This window comes from Oncorhynchus mykiss, chromosome 12 (assembly GCF_057628025.1).
Source record: "Oncorhynchus mykiss isolate SJ-2025 chromosome 12, ASM5762802v1, whole genome shotgun sequence".
NCBI lineage: Eukaryota > Metazoa > Chordata > Actinopteri > Salmoniformes > Salmonidae > Oncorhynchus > Oncorhynchus mykiss.
In genome coordinates, this window is record NC_143033.1 from 69,744,225 (window position 1) to 69,771,892 (window position 27,668).

The window sequence follows — 27,668 nt, forward strand, 5'->3', positions numbered from 1 at the left end:
CCACATTTATATTCAAAACACGTAATGCATTCATTTGATTATGAAAGGAACATAATACATATTTGATACATGTTCACTTCATTGTGTTGCTCATATAGCGCTTCCAAAGTCGTAGTTAGAAGAGTAATAGCAGGCTTCTTAGTAGGCTGGAGTTTTGATGTACAGTACAGCTGATTCATATAACCAACTCATCATCAAGCTTAGATTGTTTTGAATAGCTGTGTAGTGCTAGGGCAAAAGCCCAAAATGTGCACAGGGAGGCGGGCAGGACTGATTTTGCGAAACCCTGCAGTAGATTACATAATTGACATGGTAGATATGAAAAGAGGGAGTGTACTTCTGTAGGCTGGCCAGTGTTGCGTTTCCGAAAATGCACGTGACCACAATGGCTGCTGCTCTCTAAAGCCTTGCATCAACTTGCGCGGCACCGTGAAAACCCGTTTCTTTTGCCGAAAACTCGCAGAGCTCTTGTCACACTCGCACTGTCTGACAAAGCAGACCTTACTGTAACGTTCCACTCCTCGTCATACGACGGAGAAACGACTTCGGAAAAGAAGCTCAGGACAAAACATCCTCGGGCTCGGTTCGGACTTCCACCAACCAACACGTCGGTAGGAGGAGTCAACAGGTATTGACTGGCTTTTTATTTCGGCTACTGACAATGAGATTGTATCTGACGTGTGACAGGTAGACTAGATTCGGGAGAAGCCTCTCCATGAATCGAACAGATGATACCCACTTAAATCTGTCTAGTAGGCTATTAGTTGGAGGAGAGAGCTGAATGTGGTGTTTCAATCTTTGTGCTTTCCTTTTCTGTTGTGCAGAAATATCAAACCGAAGCTTTAGCAAGCCACATCCCGCCATTATGGGAACTGTCAAAATGTCATTTGTTGCGAGCCTTGACAGTAATATAGGTTGCCGCTACAATGTAACGAGCGTTGTCCATAGATGGAATCATTGCATAGTGCGCGTGTTCCGGCCAACACCTGTCTATAGATTTTTTTTGTGTAATTTCCTTTCCAAATGTATCGATTTAAAGCTTTAAAAACATTTTTGAATGTTTAGATGTCACATTGAATGCTGGGCTGCCACTCAAAACAGTTCTAAAAAAAATGTCACTGTCAACGCTTGGCTTGTGGTGACATCCACACGCACGTTTGTCCGCGTTTTTTTTTAAAAACAGTTAAAAAACAAAACAATGACCGCCTGGGCGTCCATTCACAAAGTTCTCAGATGTGTGAGGTTGATCAGATTTGTAATATTTCCGTGTTGGCCATGATGTGACACTGGTCCAACCTACTAGACATCCTCCACAGCATATCAAACCCGCAATCCTAATTTGCGTACTCCCACACCTCCAACAATTATAATGGTCTGTGGGTTTTGCTGCTTTCATAAAGTGGGAGGTGGGAATTTACTATATTGTGAAGTGGTAAATACCAGTTGGATGCATTCATGTGCTTTGAATTTATTGATAAGAGCAGATTGGCTAATGGCCAACAAGCTGCATAAACTATAAACTAAAAGTACAGCTATTATGCTTGCAAAGGAATTATAGTGTTCAAATACCATATTAATAGATAGCTTTTTCTGAATAATATTTTGTTGCATTTAACTGCAGAGAATGCTGTTATCAAGGTAATTGCCTTAGTAGGTGACGTCAGAGCATGTGAGAGCTCTGGATGATAGAGGGGTTTCCCACTAGTAATTACAAGTTGGAGGCTTTTCAAATGGATTTTTCCCAGTCGTATGTGGTAAATTTCCACTTCCCACTTGGTTACGAATGCGGCATAAAGGGTTCATCATAGTGCTAAACTTGTATGCATATGCACAGCAGTGTTCTAGAATATTGGACTGTTTGCTTTTAATACTCTTTGAATTCTCAGCGCAGCTCAAGCAATTTCTCCAACGGTCAGCACATTGCAATGAATAGAGGAGGTGGGATGGTGGTCTCGGAGACGAGTAGCTATGTCACAATAGGGCGCTGGACTATCGCGTCTCAGCTTCTGTGCACTATGATTTAAGCGTTAGGCTGCCTGATACAGCCTACTTGTGTCGGGTAGGTTTTTATCTGCCTGTCAATATGTATGTCATGATGGGTTGACTAGGCTGTAGGACTTGGCAGTAGTGCATCCCCCTTTGAGAAAAAATGTGCAGCACCCCCCCAACCCCAAACATCTTCCTGCGACTGGGGGACTTGGGACATTTGACCTTTTTATATTATAGAATTTAGCCTAATTATTCTATAACCCCACTGTGAGTCAATTCATTCTGGGAAGTTACACAACATTACGTTCGTATGTCAACTACTGAGTGTGTTTTAAGAGCTCACTTTTTTTTGTGTTCATTCGACACTGTAAAAAGACACGGTTCCTGGAAGTACTTTTAGGGGTTCCTCTGATTGCAACACCGGTGCCTCAAGAATTAGAACAGCTGCATGATGTAAATTAAAAACTGTAAATTATTGGGGCCGAGGTCATAGGAGCAGACTTAGTCAATTAAGTAACTAGAGATTGTCTCGCTATGCTGCTGGAAATGTGACGGAATAAACAACGCGAGAAGAAAATATCCAAGCCAGCACATTATGGTCTGGATAGGTGCAATCTGGTGTAAAAACAAAAAGGTTATTAGTGTGTGAATTAATGTGAGTAGGACAATTGAAGAATTCTTACATATTCCTTCCCCGTGTGGTCTCTCAACGAGGAGTACTTCAGAAAGAGCACTGTGCACACATCCCATGTATACTTTTAGACTAACAATTCTGTTTGGAATACAAATGGCATTGATTGATGGCGTTGATTATTAAGGATAAGTTGAGTATGTGTTATCAGCTGCAGTGATTATGACAAGACAGTGTGGAGGAACAGAACACACAATCACACTGTAAATACATTGATTCACCAGTCAGTGAGTATTGGAATAGACAAAGGAAAATCACAGAACACTATAATCACAATGCAAATACATCATGAGACTTTGCAGAGGCTAAAACGTTGGTAGATCCTTAGTGAGCTTTAAACATGGTCTTGCGTTGGTCTGAAATGCACAAGACCGAACGGGCCGCCCCAATACTCCAACCTGAAAGACATACATTCGAAACAAACTCAACATAGACAACATGAGTGTTCAATAACAAATGCATCTATCTACCTGATCTGTTTAATTTATTCTTCTTTTTGTCAAGTTGAACTTAACCTACATTTGTGTGTGTGTGTATGTGTGTGTGTGTGTGTGTGTGTGTGTGTGTGTGTGTGTCTTACCTGTTTGTGGAGGTTGACATATTTCTCTATCACTGCTCCCGAACTCTCCACCACTTAACAGGACAGGGGCTGAGACAGGCACTAAAGGGAGGAGGATGGAAAGAGAGAAAGTGTATCATGGGTTTAAATCTTTTTGTCAAGTTTACAACTCAGTATCCTGGGTTATACGTTTAACAACCTAGATTGGGTCATCTGTGTCTGTGTGGGTCTTATCTATTTGCTGAGGTTGAGTTTCTCCATCAAAGCAGGACACCCCGACACACCAGCCAGAAAGACATACAGTACCAGTCAAAAATGTGGACATCCATTCTTTATTTTGTACTATTTTCTACATTGTAGAATAATAGTGAAGACATCAAAACTATGAAATAACACACATGGAATCATGTAGTAACCAAAAAATGGTTAAACAAATCTAAACATATTTTATATTTGAGATTCTTCAAAGTAGCCACTCTTTGCCTTGATGACAGCTTTGCACGCTCTTGGAATTCTCTCAACCAGCTTCATGAGGTAGTCACCTGGAATGCATTTCAATCAACATGACAAGAGTGTGCAAAGCTGCCATCAAGGCAACGGGTGGCTACTTAAATAAAATAGGTTTTGATTTGTTTAACCATTTTTTGGTTACTACATGATTCCATATGTATTATTTCATAGTTTTGATGTCTGTAGATTTGACACATTCAACATAAGTAGTTGATATCAAATGTAATGTTTTATTTTTTTTGTCAAGTTTAACAACCTAGATTGGGCCGTGTGTGTGTGTGTGTGTGTGTGTGACCTGTTTTGTGGAGGCTGAGTTTTCTCACAGCACCCAAACTCTACTAACTTAACAGGCAGGTTATGACAGACTGGAGGAGGATGGATGGGGATAGTGCATCATAGGTTTAAATTAGGACTAACATTTCTCAATATTGACTCTATAACTAGCTAAAGTTAGCTAAAACGTAACTCCCAAAAAGTATAGCTACAGCAATTACCAGCTAACATTAGGCTACAGCCTATGGCTTTCCTAGCTGATGAAAAACGAAGAGTACATTTAAAAAAAAATAATAATAATTTCACCTTTATTTAACCAGGTAGGCCAGTTGAGAACAAGTTCTCATTTACAACTCTGACCTGGCCAAGATAAAGCAAAGCAGTGCGACAAAAACAACAACAAGCAAATGTAGTAAGATTAGGGAGGTAAGGCAATAAATTGGCAATAGAGGCAAAATAATTACAATTTAGCATGAACACTGGAGTGATAATGTGCAGACTGTGATGTGCAAGTAGAGATACTGGGGTGCAAAAGAGGAGCAACAAAAAAAATAACAATATGGGGATGAGGTAGTTGGGTGTGCTATTTACAGATGGGCTGTGTACACGTACAGTGATCTGTAAGCTGCTCTGACAGCTGATGCTTAAACGTTAGAGAGGGAGAGATAAGCAGAGTTCCTTACATGATGTATTGTTTTTGTTGATAGCTATACACTAGCTAAGATATAAAAAAATGCCAAGGGACCTTTCACATCGGTCCGTTGCAAGTCATCTCATATCTGTCGCATCTCCAACCTTCCGCTCGCTTCCCGCTTCCAGTGCGTCTTTTGACCAATGTTCTCAATTTGAATTATACACACGAGCGCCCTTTATTCACAAGCACACTGCTGGTTTTTAACCTTAAATGATCTTGAAGGATCCTCCAGGAACCTTTTATTTTTTAGAGTGAAGGGGGAGATGATTTGGGTCAGAAGAATGAGGCATTTCTACAAAACAATCTCCTGCCGGTTCCATTTTATCTTTCTCCCTGAGACCTGCATGACATTTGTATTTCAGTGCTCATGGATTTAGAATAGGTTTTGTGACATTAGCTCAGGCCTCCACTGCCATCTCAAAGTCTTGCAGGCAGAGATCACAAGACCAATTGAATCAAGGCATGGCCCCGTGATGTCATCCCTGCCATTTAGGAACACTCCTGTGAGAGTGTTCCAGAGATGATGTGGCATCTGCAGCCCAGGGCGGTGTGTGCGTGCGTGCGCGTTTCAGACGGAAATATAGGCTACAAGTGCCCATGTGCACACAGTGGTGTTCCCGTGTGTATGTTGACCAGTCTATACATATTTATGTCCTGTTTTGCCCAGTTGCTTTAAGGCCTATGTGTGTACAGACACTTTGATCAGTTATTATGATGGGTTTTGCTTCCTTGATTTCCATATAGTAGATCTCTGAATGATAAATGAGGCCAAGCTTTTGTTTTGTTTGTTACAGAGAGCCCAAATGCATCGCTGTGCTGAATATTATAAGCTCAGTTGTCCAAATCCAAGCTACGTAGCTTCTTAAAAATTGAGCGTGAATCATGTGAGGCTCATTTAAAAGGCGTCTCAAAACACGTTGGCTAGACTGAGAAAGACCACTAAACTAATTCAAATTGTGAATTGTATCGTAAATGAATCATACAAATTAAGTAGTACACCTTGCATCACATAGTGTAGGTAAGATACTATCTACCTTACAACCTTTAGTTTTAAAGCCGCGTGCAATGAGTAAAGAAAGAAACCCCTGGATTAGCAAACGAGAGAGAACCAAGTTTCGTGTTGGTCCAACTCTGTGAGCATCCCCAGGTCCCTCCGTCAACGTGATTTTATTCATGATGATCTGAAGACGGAAACTGATCCTAGATCAGCACTCCTACTCTGTGACCCTTTGTGAATGCCCGGCCTGATTGAGAGATAATCATGAGGCAAGCTGGTACGTGCACCGTTGTAAATGTGTTCCCGCCCTGGCAGCAGTGAGCGCCAGCTAGAAGCTCCTCTCCCACTGTATGTGTGATGCTGACTGACGAGATGAGACCCAGGTGATGACAGGGCCCCGTCTGCGCTGTGAGTACATGCGGGAATGCACATGTACACACAAGAAGACGCTGTTGCACACACACCAACAATGGCTTACTGTAGGCTACCGATACATGCGCACACACATGCAGAGAAAGGTTGCGTTGATTCAAGCTGTGCACCATTTTTTTTCCCACTCGCTAACTTGCTCAATAAACCAAACAAAGTAATCACTCAGCTAATTAATCAAAACGTTATACCTAGTAGATGACAATATAAAATGTCATCTTGAATTAGGCCTACACATCCCTTGCGTAAGAAAATATCTCCTATGCCATAATTTAACGGTGATCGTGCAACATGTCAAAAAGGATGAGAAGCTCCCTTCGTAAGATCGCAGCTCAGTCGTATTGAAGCACGACTGTATTTGATGCACTGCGAGCTGCCGCCATGACAGCAATTAGGATCCATAGCACGGCTCTGCCTGCCGCCCCTGAGAAGGTTTTACCCAGGAAGCTGTAGGCAATGTGCTATGCATGACGTCAATGCTGATTGGATGCTTTTTTTTCGAAGGCAAACAGCTCAAGACCATCTACACACGTCAGGAAGTTAGGCTACTCTTTTGCTCAAGGACCTGTTTTGGCATTTGATACCAGAGATGGTAGGAACCTACAGTACCAGTTAAAGGTTTGGACACATCTATTCATTCCAGGGTTTGAATTTATTTGTTGTACTATTTTCTACATTGTATAATAATAGTGAAGATATTAAAACTATGATATAACATATGGAATCATGTAGTAACCGGAAAAAGTGTTGAAAAAAATCTAAATATAGTTTATATTTGAGATTCTTCAAAGTAGCCTCCCTTTGCCTTGATGACAGCTTTGTACACTTTTGGCATTCTCTCAACCAGCTTCATGAGGTAGTCACCTGGAATGCATTTCAATTAACAGGTCTGCCTTGTTAAAAGTTCATTTGTGGAATTTTTTTCCTTAATGTGTTTGAGCCAATCACTTGTGTTGTGACAAGGCAGGGGTGGTATACAGAAGATAGCCCTATTTGGTAAAATACCATAAGTCCATATTATGGCAAGAACAGCTCAAATAAGCAAAGAGAAACGACAGTCCATCATTACTTTAAGATATGAAGGCCAGTCAATTTGGAACATTTCAATAACTTTTTAAAGTTTCTTCAAGTGCAGTCGCAAAAACCATCAAGCACAATGATGAAACTGTCTCATGAGGACCGCCAAAGGAAAGGAAGACCCAGAGTTAACTCTGCTGCAGAGGATAAGTTCATTAGAGTTACCAGCCTCAGAAATTGCAACCCAAAGAAATGCTTCACAGAGTTCAAGTAACAGACCCATCTCAACATCACCTGTTCAGAGGAGACTGCGTGAATCAGGCCTTCATGGTCGAATCATTGCAAAGAAACCCCCACTAAAGGACACTTTTTTTTTTTATAAGAAGAAGAGACTTGCTTGGGCCAAGAAACACGAGCAATGATCATTAGACCTGTGGAAATCTGTCCTTTCAGATTTTTGTTTCCAACTACCGTGTCTTTGTCAGACAGAAGGTAGGTGAACGGATGATCTCCCATGTGTAGTTCCCATTGTGAAGCATGGTGATGTGATGGTGTGGGGGTGCTTTGCTGGTGACACTGTCAGTGATTTATTTAGAATTCAAGGCACACTAAACCAGCATGGCCACCACAGCTTTTTGCAGCGATACGCCATCCCATCTGGTTTGGGCTTAGTGGGACTATCATTTGTTTTTTCAACAAGACAATGAGCCAACACACCTCCATGCCGTGTAAGGGCTATTTGACCAAGAAGGAGAGTGATGGAGTGCTGCATCAGATGACCTGTCCTCCACAATCACCCGACCTCAACCCAATTGAGATGGTTTGGGATGAGTTGGGCCGCAGAGTAAAGTAAAAGCAGACAACAAGTGTTCGGCGTATGTGGGAATTCCTTCAAGACCGTTGTAAAATAATTCCACAGGTGAAGCTGGTTCAGAGAATGCCACGAGTGTGCAAAGTTGTCATCAAGGCTACTTTGAAGAATCTAAAATATATTTTGATTTGTTTAACACTTTTTTGGTTACTACATGATTCCATATGTGTTATTTAATAGTTGTGATGTCTTCACTATTATTGTACAATGTAGAAAATAGTACAAATAAAGAAAAACCCTTGAATGAGTAAGTGTGTCAAACTTTTGACTGGTGCCATTAAACCTAATAGAAAGTAAAGTGTCATAAGTATTTAATTTTTAAAAACTTTTTTGTACAAGTAATTTAACAAGTAATTTCTAATTGACTACCTGGTGAATATCAGACTGTTACCCCATTGTTTTGACATTTCATCTAGATTCTAGCCTTTTAGATGTTTTGCCATGGCTCCAGGTAGACTTGACACTTGGCCATTTCCATTCGTGACTGCTCTATTGTGGAGCTAGCCTTCTGTTCCACAATTATGTAAACTGGAGAGAAAGGGGCTCTTTTGAGTCTAGTCGGTTGGCCCAAGCAAGGCATTGGGGTTCAGTTTGTGTGGGAGCACTGCCACGTTTCAATCCTGTTTTCATGCGACTAAAGTCATACCATTAAAAAAAAAAATCACGACAGCTGTGATGGAAACAGGTAGTTTTGGTAAAATGTTCAAGATGCCCAAAGAAAATGTCTTTGTTTGACATGGTGGGAACTTTATGTGCCGGTAAAATGAATTATTCGAGAAGAGGTGGTGGAAACGCATTTATGCGCAAATGTTGATATAACAACCATCATACCGAAGTAAACATGGAGTCACGCGATGATATGGTGTGTGGTCCTCCCACTATGACTAAGTAAACCATGCAGTTTATTAGGCTACATATTAAATAAATGATGAACTTCACAGGCTGGTGAAAGTGCCCAGTGATCTTGATGTTCCTTTCCAATAAATATTGAGGGTCTTATTTTGGTGACATGGTGATTGATACTTGACTGCCGTTTTTGATAAATACAAATATTATCGCTCTTATTCATAATCTCATCAAGTAGGCTACAGTATAGACTAGTCTATCTGCGCGCTGTTGGCTAGAGCGCACGTGCCAAAACCTGAGTAGGCACATTTGCTATTTAGCTATTTAACGCAACAGTTTTTGACAAAACTATAGGTAGAGTTGAAAATGTGATGGGAAAACATTGAGTTTTAGATTTTTATTCGGTATATGAAAACTGAAACGAAAAACGACATTTTGTGTGCACTACGTCATCACGCACTGATTTTTATCCGCAACAAGGTAGTTTGATGGAAACCCACCACTGGTGGGAAAATACACCTTTTCTTTATGCAGATTTTTGTATAATCGCTGGAAGATCTGTCGCCAACTGGATGGAAACTTAGTTTGTGATCTGTCATCTGATCTATGTGGTCCAATTTTTGTGAGGTTAACAAATCCACTGCCTTCATCCAATCGCTTTTTGTCTCCCGTTGTCTGAGTATCTGCCTTTCCATTTGTTGGAATGCATCCTTTGCTTAGCTGTCTGACTGACTGCTTATGTTTATCCATCTAGACATTAGTCATTATTCTTGCCTACATTTCTACCAGCTCTTTGTCTCTCTACTACTTTTTTAAAATGTTCTCATCTGAACCTTTTGCTGATATTCTGTGCGTGTATTTTGTTTCTCTGTCTGTCTGTTAGTTTGTCTGTCCACCTCTCACCCTTTTTTTGTCTATTTACTTCTGTCAGCATCTTTGTCAGTCAGCATCTTTTTCAGTCAGTATCTTTGTCAGTCAGCATCTTTTTCAGTCAGTATCTTTGTCAGTCAGCATCTTTGTCTTCGAGCTTCTTTTGTCAGTCCATGTTTTGGGATAAGATGTAGGTGGACAACGGTTTCCCAGCCAAACAACTCATGAGCCAATATCAACTTCATCATCAATTGTCTTGGCAGTTGCCATCTTACTTGATTTTCTTCTAGTCTAGATAGAAAAACAGAGGCATGAAAACGAATGTAAATTGTGATGGCTTGCTGCAAATGAAAACAGGAAGTGAACCACATTAAATATATGTGGGTGTTATGAACTAATGCCCGTGGTCGAGGCCCACTAAACACAGGGCACACTTTGTGCCATAGCATTGGCGTGACTGTCGGTGACGAGCTGGACTCACTGGAGCGTAGGTATCTTCCTGTTTCAAATAACTTTACATCTCTCTGTGTCTAGGGTTTAACAAACCTAGATTTGAAGAATGGACTTTACAAAAGAACCCAACCCTACACTGTAGGTCTGTTTACACATCATACAACTGGTGGGTATAATCCTGAATGCTGATTGGTTGAAACTGCATTCCAGCCGGTGTCTATTCGACAAGTTACCACCGGCTAAATCTACGACGTTGAAATGCCTATTTACTCTGTTCCATCTGACTGCGCAATCCACTGTCTCATCAGCCCAGTCAGGGGAAGTTATCAACTTGACCTCTACTATAAAAAGCATCTAGACATTATCTCACTTATCTTTTAGACTGAAATTTAGTTTTCAACAGCAGAGATTTGTATAAACCTTGCTGTCGGTCTCTATGACATTTGCAACATTGTTTCAATATTCAAATTCAATTTCCAACTGTCCCATTTGAAATGAACGGGTTGGGAGTCGGGACGAGAGAGATGCAGGCAGCGTTTCTCAGCCAGTCAAATCATGAATCAGCTGGCATAATTTTTATGGATATGTACGAAGAAATGTAAATTGAAAAAAGGTACATGAAATTAAGTGCAGTTAGTTTGCAGCCTTTCCAGCTTCAGTTTGAAGTGATTGTGTTAGCGGTGTTGCTGGCTAGCTCCTCTGAACCACAGTGTCCTGACGAGACAGCACATTTTCAAAGCCAGGCGAAATCGCGCCTCATTATCTCAATGTTATGGATGTAGCCAAATAATTGTCACTAGAAAACAGCTTAAACAAATGCAGCTACTGTTTTTATTCTGGCTGCACTGTTTGACGGGACTGTAAATTAGCCGTAGTTGGCTAGCTAGCAAGCAAGGGAAAATAACATTGCCAGCCTGTATGGCAATGGAACATTTAGAACGAACGACTGGGTCGCATCCATAGATACAGAACAAAAAGACTGAACAACTGAGTTGCGTATCTGGCAGCCGAACCAATAGAACGAACGACCAGCCGGCTTGGGTAGCAACCCTAGATTTGTTTCGGGACTATATCCTGTGGAAGGATGAAATGGTATGAATAAATTCATAAAAAAACAAACATTTTTAATTAAAATATGTTAATCGTTATTTGAATATGTTGGTAACCCATTGTAGAAAAGTGATAATGTCCTCACAGCCGGTGTTTGGAGGATATGTTGTCACGGTTTGGCGGTGTTGTGCTGAAAATCTCACCCCTGTTAGAATTCTCCCCTCCCTTTGCATTCTTCATTGCTGGGACTTGCTTGCTAGTTGACATTTCTGCTCTTCACGCCGTTGTCAGTTTAGCCTACATTTCACTGATCTTAGTAGCAGAAAGCATTTTTGTCTGCAGTTTTCAGTTTGGCTATTTGTTTCAAGTGTATGTGGCAGTTCTAGCTTGTATGGTTCCCTGGGCGAACCCCCCCTTCAGCCTCTGGCGCCCCGTGCCGCCCCCGGCAAGATGCCGCCCTGGGTGGCTGCCCATGTCGCCCGTACCTGAATCAGCTACTGATTTTGTATTAGTCTATAAATACATCTCTTTGTCAAAATTCGTCATCTCTCCCATGTCTTATTCGACTAGTATATTTGAAAGTGTAAGGATAATAATTCAGCCAAAGTTGTTCTGAAATGTTTATTGCTTGCCAACATTTTACTCCTCTGTTTAATATAAATGAATGATTCATTTCGGTTGCCTATCCTGATGAAGTTTGTTCTATAGAAAGTATGTGTGATGTGTGTCACAGAAAGTATTTGACTCTAGCCACAAAATGAAGGAAATTAGAAAGGGAGAGAACTGTGGCAGGGGGGAGATTTTCAGCACAACACCTGTCATCGACATAGTCTCGGGCCTAACAACACCCGTGACAATATATCCTCCAAACACCTGCTCATCGGCTATTATCATTCAATTGAAGTGAGAATTATCAAACATCCATTGGAGATTCTATGTGAGACAATAAGTATCTATACCCCTAGACAATTTGTTGTGTGAATTCAAAATGGATTAAAAAGTTACATTCTCACCCATCTACACACAATATCCTATAATGAAAGTGAAAACTTGTTTTTAGACCTTTTTTGTCATTTATTTCTGTATTTCATTTTCAATATCTCATTTACATAAGTATTCACACCCCTGTGTCAATATATTTGTAGAAGCACCTTTGGCAGTGATTACAGCATACATGCATTTCAGGGTAGGTCTAAGAGCTTTTCACACCTGGATTGTGCAACATCTGCCAATTTATTCTTCAAGCTCTGTCAAATTGGTTGATGATTATGGCTAGACAACCATTTTCATGTCTTGCCATAGATTTTCAAGCAGATCTAAGTCGAAACTGTAACTCGGCAACTCAGGAACATTCACTGTCTTATGGTAAGCAACTCCAGTGTAGATTTGGTCTTGTGTTTTAGGTCGTTGTCCTGCTGAAAGGTCCATTCATCTCCCAGTGTCTGTTGGAAAGCAGACTGAACCAGGATTTCCTCCATGATTTTGCCTGTTTTTAACTCCATTCTGTTTCTTTTCTATCCTGAAAAACTCCCCAGTCCTTAACGATTACAAGCATACCTATAACATGATGCAGCCACCACTATGCTTGAACATTTGAAGAGTGGTACTCAGTAATGTGTAATTCTTATTGACCCAAGACATTACAGCTTTTCATTTTGAATTAATTTGTAAATATTTCTAAAAACATAATTCCACAATCACGCAAATTGAGGCTTTTATCACAATTTGTACAATGTCAAGGGGTGTCAGTACTTTCTAAAGGCACTGGGGTTCAAGCGACACTTTGGAGTACTCAATAGTGCTCAATACCGGCGGAGGTATTTATAATTGAAGCCGTGCAGGCCTGGCCTGCGTTTTAAAATGGCCAAGTAAATTGCATGTGAAATGGAGAAGCGTGTCAATTCTACAGATTCCATTACTATCGACTAATGTCGTAATGTGTGCTCACATACATGCATACTAACGGGCAGGTGGAGTGGCGCGGGACAGATGGGCTGCAGTAAATTAAACAAGCCTTCTCCTCCTCTCGCTCTCGACGTCCTCCTCCCCGTGACGGAGCGGGAGCGATGGGCGAGTTCTTGTCATTATTTAACGCCGCTGTTAATGGCGCCTTTGTGCCTGCTGGCGGGCTTGTAATGGGTGTGTGTGTGTGTGCGCAGTAGGTGTTTGGTGTTAATGCATGTGTCCTTGGTGCTAGTGTGTTTGTACGCCATTGTACACAGTCAGTGGGGCTCGACGGAGACCGGAGAGAGTGTGTGGGTTAAGTCTTACCTCTACATGAGTCACATGTTCACACTAATGATGTTGAGGTTGATCTGGGAAACCTGGAGCTTGTTATGGACATTCAAAAGAAAAAGCCTGCTCTAATTTAGTGTACCAGCACAATCACGCGCATATATATATATATACACACACACATTTTACTCGCCTCCCCTTCTAGTGGGACCAGTTTATCACAATTGGTCCATGGTGTACCGCCGCCGTATGGCCTGAGTTCCCCTTTTATGTCATCATTAATCTATGCGATCCCAATGCTGGATGAAGACACAGGGCCGTCCCAGATTAAAGCAGCGACTCATGACATTGTCTCTTTCCTGGAACGAGCTAACCCCCGCCCTTCCCTGTCCCCTGCAGGGGAGTGAGTCGTCCTGTATCTACCCTGTGCCAGCTGCCTCCTGTCTTGATTCCCATTCTCTCTGTACTTAAAATGAAAATGCACCCTGTGTCAGCTCACAGGTGATCCTTTCCTCACTTGACTCCCCGTTTCTCTTTGCTCACGACACGCCGGGCAGCTCCAAGTCCCATGTTCACAGTCAGATCTCTGAACTCTAAAGCCTCAGTTTTCTCCCCTAATCAGTGTGATTCTCAAGCTCACCGGATTGATTTCGACCTGCAGACCTGTGCCCGGCACTGTGCCAACTCAGACAGAGATGGAAAAGGAGGGGGAGATTAACAAATCTATGAGATAAAGGAGAGATTGAAGGTAACACAAATTAAGAAAGACATTGAGAGACAGAGAGGAGAGTTGTAGGGCCATTGTCTATCCCAAAACATTGAAAGCTTGATGTCTAAGTAGAGACATTTCTCTCTCTCTCTCCTTTTTCCTCTCTCTCTCTCCTTTTTCCTCTCTCTCTCCTTTTTCCTCTCTCTCTCTCTCGCTCTCTCTCCTTTTTCCTCTCTCTCTCTCTCTCTCTCCTTTTTCCTCTCTCTCTCTCTCTCTCTCGCTCTCTCTCCTTTTTCCTCTCTCTCGCTCTCTCTCCTTTTTCCTCTCTCTCGCTCTCTCTCCTTTTTCCTCTCTCTCGCTCTCTCTCCTTTTTCCTCTCTCTCGCTCTCTCTCCTTTTTCCTCTCTCTCTCTCTCTCCTTTTTCCTCTCTCTCTCTCTCCTTTTTCCTCTCTCCCTCCAATGATTTAGTGGTGTTAAGTCCTGCTGTATCAGAGATCCATCCCCCCCTGGGCACTTTTCAATGCCTGCTGGAACACAGACAGCTGTGAGAAACCCACTACCATAATCCTATTCAGGAGAGGGAGAGAGAACAAGCGTTTCTTTTTCTTATCTCAAATGATTTCTGATTTAAGATCTGAAGTATTGAGTTGTGTAGTTCAAGGGTGTAGTGTGTGAATGTGTAACTTTACTGTAGATCTTTACTGTTTTGATTGAGTTTGTGTTGATGTGGGTGATTGAGAGGGTACAGACGTGTGTGTGTGTGTGTGTGTGTGTGTAAATACACCGGTGTGATTACTTACCTTTAGAATTCGGTTCTTTGTTTAACAATGTCCTCAAAGGTGTGTATGTACAGTGTGACGAGTACATGCAATGTGAGTGTTTGCCAATGGAGGGTAGCCATCATTACGAGTAGGATATGTACAAAGGTTTACTGTGTGTGTGTGTGTGTGTACGCTGCATAGGCTACACATCTGTGTGTGTGTGTGTGTGTGTCTGTAGGTGCACTGCAGCCAGGAACATACGGAGAACACTTTTTAAAGGGAATAATCTTCAGGATGTCTTCTCAGTGGGCCTCCTCCTCCTCCTTCTCCTCCTCATCTCTGCCCGTGTCTCTGAACAGGGACAGGGTTGTTGCGGAACAGTTCAAAGGCTTCTCCACTTTCTCAACCTGGTGGTGAAAGCCTGGTTACTGCGCGTACATTTCCCACACCCTGTAGCGACCCCGGTGGCCTCAAACCTTCAACGTGATTTACCTTTTGGAATTGTGGCGTACAGCGTTTCTAACTTCTTCTAACGCACAAGGGGACGGATTGTTTCCTTTCCTCTTGCACCAAGTGGAGGACCCCACAACGCAAGGCACATTTTCTTCCCTTTATTTTTGACTTGTCGTTTGAAAGAGAAGATGTGCTTTATAGGTGGAAAATTCCTTTCTTTCTTTTTGAAGGTCTTTGTCATTACTGGAACAGTTGTCCATTTTAGACTCACAGCGGCAGGTTCTGACGAGCTCGCCCGCACGTCTCCTTAGTTTAGCTCGGAAAGCCACGGCTACACCAGACACAATGCCCGGGGAATTGATGGCAAGACGGTCAAACGACACGGTTAAGAGGTTCTTAAAGCCATCAACACTTTTCCATTTCAAATCCTGCATAATAAGGAGAAGTTTAAATTTTGACTTACGACCCTTCACTCTAACCCTGTGTTCCTATCCTCCTAACGAGATGCGATTACTGCTGTCAATCAACCAATCTGTAGTAGTCGTCCTTTGCCGAGTCACACACAGCGATCGACCTCCCTCCCCCCTTTAAACACCCACCTTCAGACACGTCGCAGCGAGAGGAGAGTTTTAACCACACTCGCGCTGCTTTGTTGTGATTGACAGGTGTTTAAACGGCTTGATGTGATCCAGACCTGAGTACTTAAAGTGAGCGTTGCCTGCGGACACAGTTTTTCCACACAGGGCTCATCCCTCACTCATTAGCGCCTGGCATACAGCACTACTGTGTGTGTTAGCATCTGGCAGCAGAGCTCTTCAACCTAGTTCTTATGTTGTTGGGCGCGTGCTTCTGATTGTTAGCGCTTGAAGTTGCAGCTTTCTGTGGTGAAGTTGAAGCTGCACACCGTGGGTGTGCATTGGTGCTTATTCACATGGGAAATGTATACTGTAGAAGGGCAATTCCACGGGTAAGCGGAATTACACTTTGACTCTGTTTGCCATTCATTTTAAAGTGGAAAAACGTACTAAAAGTCGACCAAGCCATACAAATCTATGCACAAGAACGACTTTGAACAATATCAACGGAAAGATGTCCAAAAACAAATTTGGTGGAAGAACTGTGCAGATGCAAACGTTGGTGTACTCTGTACTGTACTCACTGTACTGTACTCAGTACTTTAATGTACTGTACTCTACTGTTCTCTACTAACCGTGCTATCCAAACTTGTGAAACAGACGCCTGTGATAGGTTCAGATTCGCTCCAGTCTGGTCCGTTTGTGGAAGTGAACATAAAGGCCAAGGTGGACTGACCCAAATTTCAACTACTTTTCAACATTTGTGGACGTCCGGTGTCAGTCGGTGGTCAGTGGGTGAGGATGCTGGTTACAGTGAATAGAAGGAGAGGGGGCTCATGGGTAGGTATCAGTAAGAGCCTGGGAGAGGGGAGGCTCATAATAATGTCCGGAACGGCGCAAATGGAATGGCGTCAAACAACAGGAAACCATGTGTTTGATGTATTTGATACCATTCCACGCACTCCGCTCCAGTCATTAACACGAGCCCGTTCACCCCAATTAAGGTGCCACCAACTCCCAACTCCCTCGCTCTTGGTTTGACCGTCAGACAGAAAGACAAAATAAAACAGTTATGAGCCTGAACATAACTGAACAGTTTTGAGCCTGAACAGAACTGAACAGTTTTGAGCCTGAACAGAACTGAACAGTTTTGAGCCTGAACAGAACTGAACAGTTTTGAGCCTGAACAGAACTGAACAGTTTTGAGCCTGAACAGAACTGAACAGTTTTGAGCCTGAACAGAACTGAACAGTTTTGAGCCTGAACAGAACTGAACAGTTATGAGCCTGAACAGAACTGAACAGTTATGAGCCTGAACAGTTATGAGTCTGAACAGAACAGTATGCCAGTGGAAGTGAGGACAGCATAAGGTGATCTGGTTTGTGACAAATTCATTTTATCCAATTCAGTTGCAGTACTTCCATTACTGATCATTTTTTAAAGTATTTATTTTTTTGTTCTTCGTAAAGCTGTTACCAAATTTGAAGTTTTAATCATAATTCATAAACAAAATGTATATCAGTCAAACCACTACAACTAATTGGTAGGTGTACCATTACTTGTTATGTCTGTGAACGTTCAGTGTCCTTCCTCCCTCATGAGGCAGAGAAATGTGAAAATATCTTAAAGATGTGGGATTTTGGTTCCGGAATTACAAGGCAATATTTATGTAACTTACAGAAGGCAAACAATTTCTCATTATTGTGTTTTGATGTATTTCTGATATTTTTTTCTGGTAGATGATTTCTAAGACCCCTTTTCCATCTGTTTATCCAGAAACCAAAGCCTCTACATATGTCAAATGTTTAAGAAGAAAAATGTATCTATGCCTTCATTTCCCAAACCAAATAGACTCTTAGCTTTCATTTGACACCCAATGTGATATTCTCCCATGAACAACACATGTTGGTGCTCATGGGTCCTTTTACATGGAAGTGCCCAGAACTGTTAGTGCCCAGTGTACTTGTACACTCAAAAGTACATGAGAAATAAGGTTAGCTATTTAATTTTCTAGGTGTGTGTGTGTTTGTGTGTGTGTATGAAGTCTAATTTATGTCTGTCAGTCTCATCCCTTTCTTGTGACTCCACAAAACTCCAAACCAGCACTGTTTGGCATACACCAAATGGAACCTTTTACCCCTCAGCAGTGGTTGCTGACCCTTTTGTTTCCATATCTCTGTCGTCCCACAGTCTCTGTCTGTGCCTTTTCGCTCTCTTAGTAGAAACACCTACTCTGTAGACTAGTAGAGGATGCCTCAGCCCCAAGACCAAGTTACTTTACACTTCTTAGTCATTCTTTAAAAAAAAAAATATGAATCTGTTTTCTGATGATGACAGCTTTGCACATTCTTGGCATTCTCTCAACCAGCTTCATCTTGAATACTTTTCCCACAGCCTTGAATGAGTTCCCACATATGCTGAGCACCTGTTGGCTGCTTTTACTTTACTCCGCGGTCCAACTCATCCCAAACCATCTCAATTGGGTTGAGGTCGGGTGATTGTGGAGGCCAGGTCATCTGATGCAGCACTCCATCACTCTCATTTTTGGTCAAATAGCACGTACACAGCCTTGAGGTGTGTTGGGTCATTGTCCTGCTGAAAACAAATTGATAGTCCCACTAAGCGTAAACCAGATTGGATGGTGTATCACTCCAGAATGCTGTGGTAGCCATGCTGGTTAAGTGGGCCTTTTTAATTCAAAATAATTCACTGACAGTGTCACCAGCAAAGCACCATCACACCACCTCCATGCTTCACGGTGGGAACTACACATGCCGAGATCATCCGTCCACCTACTCTGCATCTCACCGTGCTTCTTCACCTGCATTGCTTGCTGTTTGGGGTTTTAGGCTGGGTTTCTGTACAGCACTTTGAGATATCAGCTGATGTACGAAGGGCTATATAAAATAAATTTGATTGATTGATTGATTGATTTGATCTCACAAAGACACAGCGGTTGGAACCAGAAATCTCACATTTGGACTCATCAGACCAAAGGACATATTTCTGTTTTTTTTCTTCTGTATTCCACCTCTACCATGTCACAACACAACTGATTGGCTCAAACGCATTAAGAAGGAAATAAATTCCACGATGGACAGATTTCCACAGGTCTAATGTCCATTACTCGTGTTTCTTGGCCCAAGAAAGCCTCTTCTTCTTATAAGTGTCCTTTAGGAGGGGTTTCTTTGTAATAATTCGACCATGAAGGCCTGATTCATGCAGTCTCCTCTGAACAGTTGATGTTGAGATGTGTCTGTTATTTGAACTCTGTGAAGCATTTATTTGGGCTGCAATTTCTGAGGCTGGTAACTCTAATGAACTTTATCCACTGCAGCAGAGGTAACTCTGGGTCTTCCTTTTCTGTGGCGGTCCTCATGAGAGAGAGTTTCATCATAGCGTATGATGGTTTTTGCGACTGCACTTCCAAAGTTCTCAAAATGTTCCGTATTGACTGACCTTCATGTCTTAAAGCAATGATGTACTGTCGTTTCTCTTTGCTTATTTGAGCTGTTCTTGCCGTAATATGGACTTGGTCTTTTACCAAATAGGGCTATCTTCCGTATACCATCCCTACCTTGTCACAACACAACTGATTGGCTGAAACACATTACAAGGCACACCTGTTAATTGAAATGCATTCCAGGTGACTACCTCATGAAGCTGGTCGAGAGAATGCCAAGAGTGTGCAAAGCTGTCATCAAGGCAAAGGGTGGCTACTTTGAAGAATCTCAAATATAAAATATATTTTGATTTGTTTAACCCTATTTTTTTGCTTACTACAAGATTCCATATGTTCTATTTCACAGTTTTGATGTCTTCACTGTAGAAAATAGTTGTCAAAAATAAAGAAAAACCCTTGAATGAGTAGGTGAGTCGGTGTGTCCAGACTATTTTATCCAAGTGACCTCTGCCCTGTTGCATCACTAGCGCAGTGTTTTGGGTTCATTCCCAGGAAGCAGGTTTTATGGGAAACTATGAGACCCAGAGGGTAATCTGCTCACTAAGCGTAGGAGGGGATAGAAAGGACATGGGGTGGTTAAAGGCCAGGGCAGTGGAATGATCTGATAAGTACTTAAAGTTCCACAACAAATAATGGCACACGCTAAAAAAAAATATTTGGTCTTTATCGGCCAAACACTTTGAGGCTTAAAGCTGCAATCCTTAATGGCGAAACGGCCACGTCCATTTGCGATATTACATCAAAAAGTTATGGAAAACAGCACATTGTTTTCTTCTCCTCTGACATTGTGTTAGAGCACAATAGTTATCGGCATTTGATTTTTGTTCTCCCCCCCCCCCCCCCCCCGTGCTGCACGACGCTCCTCGGCTCGGCTAACAGCGGTGGTGGGGTGGCCATGACGCGGTTTCCCGCTTCTGCCAATCTCTACTTTTTAAAGGGATCACAATTCCAAGTATTCAACCCCCTCTTCATAGGCTTTTAAACTCCTTGTTTAGAGCTGTTCCTCGACCAGCTTTGTGTCTTGAAACTCGTACAGTCCAGCCTAGAACTAAGAAAGGGGATTCTAGAACTTCCATAAGCTTTGGGTTAAAGTTGGACTTCCCAAGGCCTGCATGGGAATAGATTTGCCAAGTCATTGTCGTCATCATCATCGCCTAGCAACGGAGTAGAGAGAGGAATGCCCTTGGTGGGCGTGTTCTCCAACAGGTGGCAGAGGGGCGGGGGGGGTGAATGTGTCCCGTGATTTATGATTCCCCTCAACAACTAAAGATGAAGGGTACAATAGTTCTCCCCCTTCTTCTCTCATCTCCTCCCAAGCCTCACCAGCCCCGGGGGAACAGAGTCATTTGGGACATTATCATGACAATGGGGAGGACAGGGGGAGTTTAGAGGGAGCTTGACAAACTATCCACCATGATGGCACCAAACATTTCTTAATAATATCAGTGTATTTTGCATTCTAACTAAAAATGTATTTGTTTTGGAACTTTTGGTGTCGACGTAGTCTTTGCATGTTGTGCATGGAGCAGTGTCATGATGCATACTCAAGCAGAGTTATTTTATCACTGTTTATAAGTGTACATGTTTATCTGTGTGTGTGTGTGTGTCAGATGCTATTGAGGAATCTTTGCTGGCTCTTGTAGCGTCCTGTTTGTCTTGGCTGCAGCCCTCTGCTGCCGTTTCTGTCCTCAGTCACTGTTACCATTCCAACTGGAGTAGCCTCACGTCCACCCATCAACAATGTGTGCGTGCGATTCTGACTGCTGCCATCAAGGGAAGCGTGTGCCATTTGAGCACTGTAGCTTCCTCTGGTAAGAGGGAGTAACTAAGGACTCCTGAAGTTGTGTGTGTGTGTGTGTGTGTGTAATGTGCGTGTCACAGAGCTAGAGGGCTGAGGTCCCCGTTCAAGTCAGTGTGCATATTTCTGATGTGTTAATGATGCATGTCTGAGTCTATGGTTGTATGCATGTCTGAGTGTATGGTTTGTGTGTTAGTATGCATGCTTGACTTGTGTTACAGACTGTGGTGTATGTGTGTGTCAGTCTGAGTGTGTCTGCCTTTGTATTCGTGTCTGACTGCGTGTGCTCATGTACACTCGACTCGTGACTCGAACCCACGGGGGACGCCTGATTTTCAGACGCAGTCCGGGGCCTGTATTCGCGCCTGACTACATCGCCCACAGTACTCCGCCTCATTACCCGTACGGCCAGGCAGAGACGAATACAGCCACATAGCCAACGTGGGCTCCTTCCTTCCCTCTCGAGTCCTCAGTTGACTCACTTGACTCACCTTTTCTCTCTGCTCGCGATGCTCTTTCAATAAAGACACGTTCCTCGTGTCCTGTCACATCTCTACTGTGTGGACTCGTGTGACACCCACATATTAAGGAACATCACTGACGGGAGATGGGGGGGGGGGGGGGGTTCTCTTCTCATCTCCTCATCTCCTCCCTCTCTCCTTGCGTTTCTCTCTTGTCGAGTCTCACTCCCCCGAAATCTCCCCACTTTCCCTCTCCTTGCCGAGACGGTGGTTTCGGAACGCCCCCGCTCCGCCGTCTTACCCCAGTGAACTGGGGTCCACTGGGGTCTCCTTCTCACGTGAGCCCAGCCAAGCGAAAGCTATCTATTCTGACCGTCTACCTAACTACAGTCCACTGTGCTGTACCTGTGGAAGAAGTTGGTATACACGATGAGTGTGAGGGTCGGCCCGGGGTATTTTCTTCGCGCATCCCAAGTCGATAGGAAGGGAAATGTAGCAGCGGAGGTACTTAAAGGACCGGCGACGCAGGACATCCTCGGAGGCAGAGTTGCCGGAGTGGTGACAGGAAGTCCCATCAGCTGCAGTGGCCTCTGGGAGTGTTCTGTTCTTAGGGACAATATCTTAGGAACTCCGCTCGGCCCGGGCCATCCCCTCCTCTCTTTGTTTGAACAGGGACTTCCCCAATTGGACACTGAGGAAAGGAGAGGCTTCCCTCCCTCCGCAGGACCATCCGAGCTCTAGCATATATGATAGTCTCATTCAGTGCCACGTTTTGTCATATCTTTCATTAATTAGCCACTGTGTCTCACAGTATAAGACTGTTGTAAATGGAAGTTATCATAACGTGTTACCTCCTCTGAGCATTCGCTTCTCTCTACTCGGCTGGAGTACAGCCCCGATTGGTGACTTAGGTAGCCACACACACACATTGTCACTGCTGCCCCAGAGGGGTTACACAGAACAGTGATTCCACAACAACTGGTTCTCAGGGAACAGAAGCTACTTCCTGGAGGTCAGAATGAAGGTGACCCGGCTGTGACGACTTCCTCTCTGAGCTGAGGAAGGCCTAATTACCAGACACACGCTTAGAGTTATGGACGTCATAGGGGGCAACTGAACACACACACACACACACACATACACACACACACATGCATGAACAAATATTTTGGCTGCTACATTGTTTTGGCTCTCTGTTCAGCGCCTGTCAGGAAAGGTGGAGCAAAGGAGATTCTCGACAGTGGAGGATGCCATTTTATAAACACACAAATGTGTCTCTCTGTGGGGGGGGGGTGCTCAATATGAGAAAATCATTAACAGCATTCTTTGTGGAACTTTCTCTCTCTTTCCTCCATCTGTCTCTTTCTCTCTCCTCCATCTGTAATTCTCTTACCTCCATCTCTCTCTCTTTCTCTCTCCTCCATCTGTAATTCTCTTACCTCTGTCTCTCTCTTTCTCTCTCCTCCATCTGTAATTCCCTCTTACCTCCGTCTCTCTGTCTACCCTCTCTTTTTCACCCCCTCTCACATTCTCTCTCTTTCTCTCTTAAACCCCCTTTTCTCGCTCTACCGTTTTGCCCACCCTCTTCCCTCTCTTCTCCCCCTCTCTTACTTAGCTCTGTCATTTTGTGTCGACAGTCGTTCCAACAGTGGGAATACTATCTTATTGTCCAGTGTGGCCGTGGTGAGTATTGTGTCAGGTGTATCTTTCCGGCTCACCCTTCTGTATGCAACTGTCGTGTTATGTCAGGGCAGTTAGCCGATATTAGCTCGATAACAAACGTTATTCAATTTTTGCGAACCACATTCTTCAATCGCAATTCTTTTGCGCACCTAGTCTGAATCTGATCTGGTATTGGGCCTTGAAGGGTTGAGTTAAGACCCGCAGAGAACATGTCTGGAGGAACACCAAGTATTGATCGACTCCGCGACGGCTGGTGTTTTCCGTGGCTCTTTGTTATCGTTTCTGCTTGCGTGTCTGGTCTCGTGGGTGTGTATTTGAATTGCAGTTGTGTGCCTTTTTGTGTACTTGTGTGTACTAGTGTCCTTGGTTACATTTGCGATGCATTTGGATAAGTTGATGAATGGAAGATACTGTCTGTGCTTGACAGTTGATACAGTAGCAGGTATTCTGGGTCGTTGGCCTGCTAGAGAAATGATTTTCCTAATTTGACATCTAATTACGTTTTGAAATAAGGGACAGTTATCACACACACACACACACACACACACACACACACAGTGGTTGGGTGAACACTAGACTTTCTGGTCAGACAGCCTTTGTCGTAATCCGTTGTGGGAGAGAGGCTCTTGGGGCTCAGAGAGCAGAAAAGCTGGGAAACTCCTAAGACACACATGCGCACACACACCAGGCAGATCACTAGAAATAGACTTCAATGTCAGACGTTTGAAAAGTTCCTGAAAACGTTGATATACGCCTTCCTCGGAGATCACAAAAAATAATAAACTATTGTCCAGCACTGGCGTGAACTCATGATGCTCGGAGGCGAGGTGGTGCTGCCCAGACCAAGTCGCGCTGCCCAGACCAAGTCGCGCTGCCCAGACCAAGTCGCGCTGCCCAGACCAAGTCGCGCTGCCCAGACCACTGCACCATGGTAGTTCACAATGCTCTAGCAAGCCAGGAGAATACTTGGTGGAAAAAGTTTTTTTTTTTTTTGTTTTTTGTTGTTCTAAGCTTTCCCCAAACCATACCCCTAACCTTAACCACTCAGAATTAATACCTAAACTTAACCCTTTGAGTAGTTTCTGTTTGAGCCATGTACCCAGGTGTAATAAACCGTGTAACCATGCGGAATTAACGCCTCAAAAATAGATATTCGTCCACAACAGGTCACATTTTGAAGTGAAACTATGAGAGCTTGTTGCAGGCCGCACACACCCCCACTCCACTTTCACCGAAGTGTGGAAAATCCAAGTCGGTGTCCAAGTATGAAAGGGACACAGCTTGGCTAGTTACCTTGGCGGAGAGGTTGTGATTGAATCAGTGCGACCATTAGATGAAGAAGAGTAGGAAGGGGATGCATGGTGTGTGTGGTCTGTTACAGCCTGGAGAGGACCGAGGACTCTGCTTTAGTTCAATAAACTCCCTTGCTCTCCTCTGCTTCCCTTCCCAGAGATTACACACAATGTTGAATTATTGACAAATCCTTCTGGAGAACACTTCACCACTGTGTGTGTGTGTGTGTGTGTGTGTGTGTGTGTGTGTTGTCTCTCTCTGTTAGTGGGTGTATTTTATTACGTGGGGGATATACTGTACATTGGTGAATTGGTCAGTTGTGTTTTTTGCAGTGTCTGTGTATGTTTTTCTGTCTATCATATCTGTGTCCCCCAGTACTCCTTGAAAGCAGTGTGGGTATCATGTGCCCATAAGCACAGCTTGCAGCGCGCGCTCGACATTCCTTGTCATGGTTTCAGACATGATGCAATACAGCTGCTGTAGCAACATCTGCCCATCAGTCTTGGCTTGGATGAGTCCTGCCCACCAGTCGTACTGCAGCAGTGAGAAGGGACCCATACAGGTTAGATAACGATCAGTTGGTGACGCTCCGCCCAGCGCCGAAGATCACTGACACTCGCTTAAAGCTCTCCCTCTGAATATCTGTGCCACACACACACACACACACACACACACAGACAGACTTCTACCATCCTCTCCCACTTCCTTTTTTGTCTAGTTTCTGGGGTGACTTGGGGTAAGAGTGGGTGGGCCTGGATCCTGGATCTTCCCAGTCCTACGCCCTCCTCAGTCCTCGCCTGACTGACGACATATCAAAACAACAAGGGGGGAGTGGTGCGGGTGTGGTTATTTTGACTGTCGTTTTTGCAGAAGTAAGAATTTTGCAGTTCCTCTTTCTTCTCAGTCTGTCCCTCTCCCCGTGCGACAGAATCTTGGTGCAGGGAAATCAAAACAAACTCCCGTCCAACCCTCCTGTCCTCCCTCCCTCCTTCAAGTCTTCCCGGCAGTCTCCGCACAGCAACACAGCTCGGCCTGTCGCCAAGTATACGGCAACTGCACCCCCCCCCCCCCCCTGTAACTGCATTGCTATGCCGTTGGTCTTAAAGGGCCAGTGTTCCAGGAAGATTAGCTGATATTATGGCCCCAGCTAATGGGTATCCCAATACCCCCACCCATCCATTTCCCAAGACAAACTCATTGGCTCACAAACCAGACCACGCTGACTCTGAATGTCTTGCTAGATCGCTTCTAGCACAGCCTCCGTGGCCAAACAATCACAGTTGAGCTAAAATGAAGCTTTGTTTAACACCCTGTTGAAGAAAGCCATGTTGTGATCGACAACTCAATTAGGTTGGCCCTTGGAGCCAGACAGCTGGAACAGCTGGGTGGATGGCTGCCCTGTGTCCTGGCTAGGCCTGGCTGGTACTGAAAGTTCCAGATCTGATCGGATTTGGCTGGTCTTAGAAAGATGTCATCTGCTGCGTTTGTCAGTTGTCATTTGCCAAAGCGCATTGCCAGTCATGCTGCCTTTGCCAGTTGCATACTTGGCAAACACTCATTGCCAGTGGTGTTGAAGGAAGGCGAGGTAATTGTCACTGTAGAAATAAGCGGAAACCCAATCCTCTCTTGTGGGAACCGCCCTTTAGGAATAGTGCATGCAATGGTGCCATGGTTTAGAATAATTTCAAACCAATCAGTGTCAAGGAGCAGTGGTATGCAGAAGTTGTAGGAAATGTTTACATGGACTGGCAATTCAGAGTCGCAACAGAGTGCTAATATAGAGCAGATGTATGGGGAGGTAGTATCTAGTCGTTTTCTAATGTTGACACCAGTGTTCAGTGATATTTAGAAGAGTAGTTGTACGGAGCAATAACACACTTGTGTCCTTGGCAATGATAGAGCACATCTGTGGGTGCCATTGGTACGTAGAACTAGTATCGAGACAGGTATACAGAGTAGTAGTCTGTATAAGTGGAAAACAAGCTCTTACTTAATATTACTTATAAAATACTTTTCCAACAGGCTGTGGGGTGCTTGCCTTTGATCAGGCTGCAGGTTTGGAAGCTAACATGGAACTACTGCTCACCACAACACCACTTTATTACCACTACTAAATGCATTGGCCTTTTCCTTTAAATGAGCCTGGCTTCTCCTGGGCCTCCACGACTCCTCCGCCACTTAATGATGGAGAGAGCAGGTACTGCACCGCCAGGAACCTGACACTTGATGGCTCTGCATGGGCTTGAAGTGTTTCCAGGTCAACCCTGCCTAGGTGGGCCTAACTTGGCCTCTCTCCCACTTTTTTGTTTGTCTCTGGTAAGAAGCCCTGTGGTGAACAGCCTCCAGAGTGGTGCAGTGGTATAAGGTAGCTGTACCACTAGAGGTTCTGGGTTCGAGTCCAGGCTCTGTCGCTGCCGGCCGCCATGGGGCGGCGCACAACTAGCCCAGCTTCGTCCGGGTTAGGGGAGGGTTTGGCCGGCAGGGATGTCCTTGACCCATCGTGCACTAGCGACTCCTGTGGCAGGCCGGGTGCAGTGCACACTGACACAGTCGCCAGGTGTGCGGTGTTTCCTCCGACACATTGGTGCGGCTGGCTTCCGGGTTAAGTGGGCATTGTGTCAAGTAGCCGTGCGGCTTGGTTGGGTTGGGTTTTGGAGGACTCCCGTTTCTCGATCTTCGCCTCTCCCGAGTCAGTGTTGCAGTGATGAGACAAGACTGTAACTACCAATTGGATACCACAGAATGGGTAGAAAAAGGGAAAAAAATATATATAAATAAATAAATAAAGAAGCCCTGTGGGGCTTGTTATGTTGTGTTGTGGTTGGGATGAGTTGGTTGGATCACTGGTCTGGTTGTGGTTTGCGTCGCAGCCAAACTCCTAATTGAGTGCTGTGTGGAAAATAACTGGACTGGGTCTGTAGTTTGTAACCCGAATGACCCATTTGATATAATATGATCATTTAGCAGACTTTTATCCAATGCCAGTTA

The 27,668-nt window shown here is 43.8% G+C and overlaps 1 protein-coding gene across 4 annotated transcripts in view; it reads left to right on the top strand.

Moving 5' to 3' along the window:
* The first annotated feature begins 360 nt into the window (after positions 1 to 360).
* rarab (retinoic acid receptor, alpha b) overlaps positions 361 to 27,668 on the top strand; it is a 177,564-nt gene continuing 150,256 nt past the window's right edge. For 2 of the 4 annotated variants that reach the window (XM_036938108.2, XM_090193139.1), the window contains exon 1: positions 377 to 628. The gene's annotated coding sequence lies outside the window, so the exon portion shown is untranslated. Of the gene's footprint in view, positions 629 to 27,668 lie in introns of all 4 variants that reach the window. The other 2 variants (XM_090193140.1, XM_090193141.1) reach the window with 2 other exon arrangements.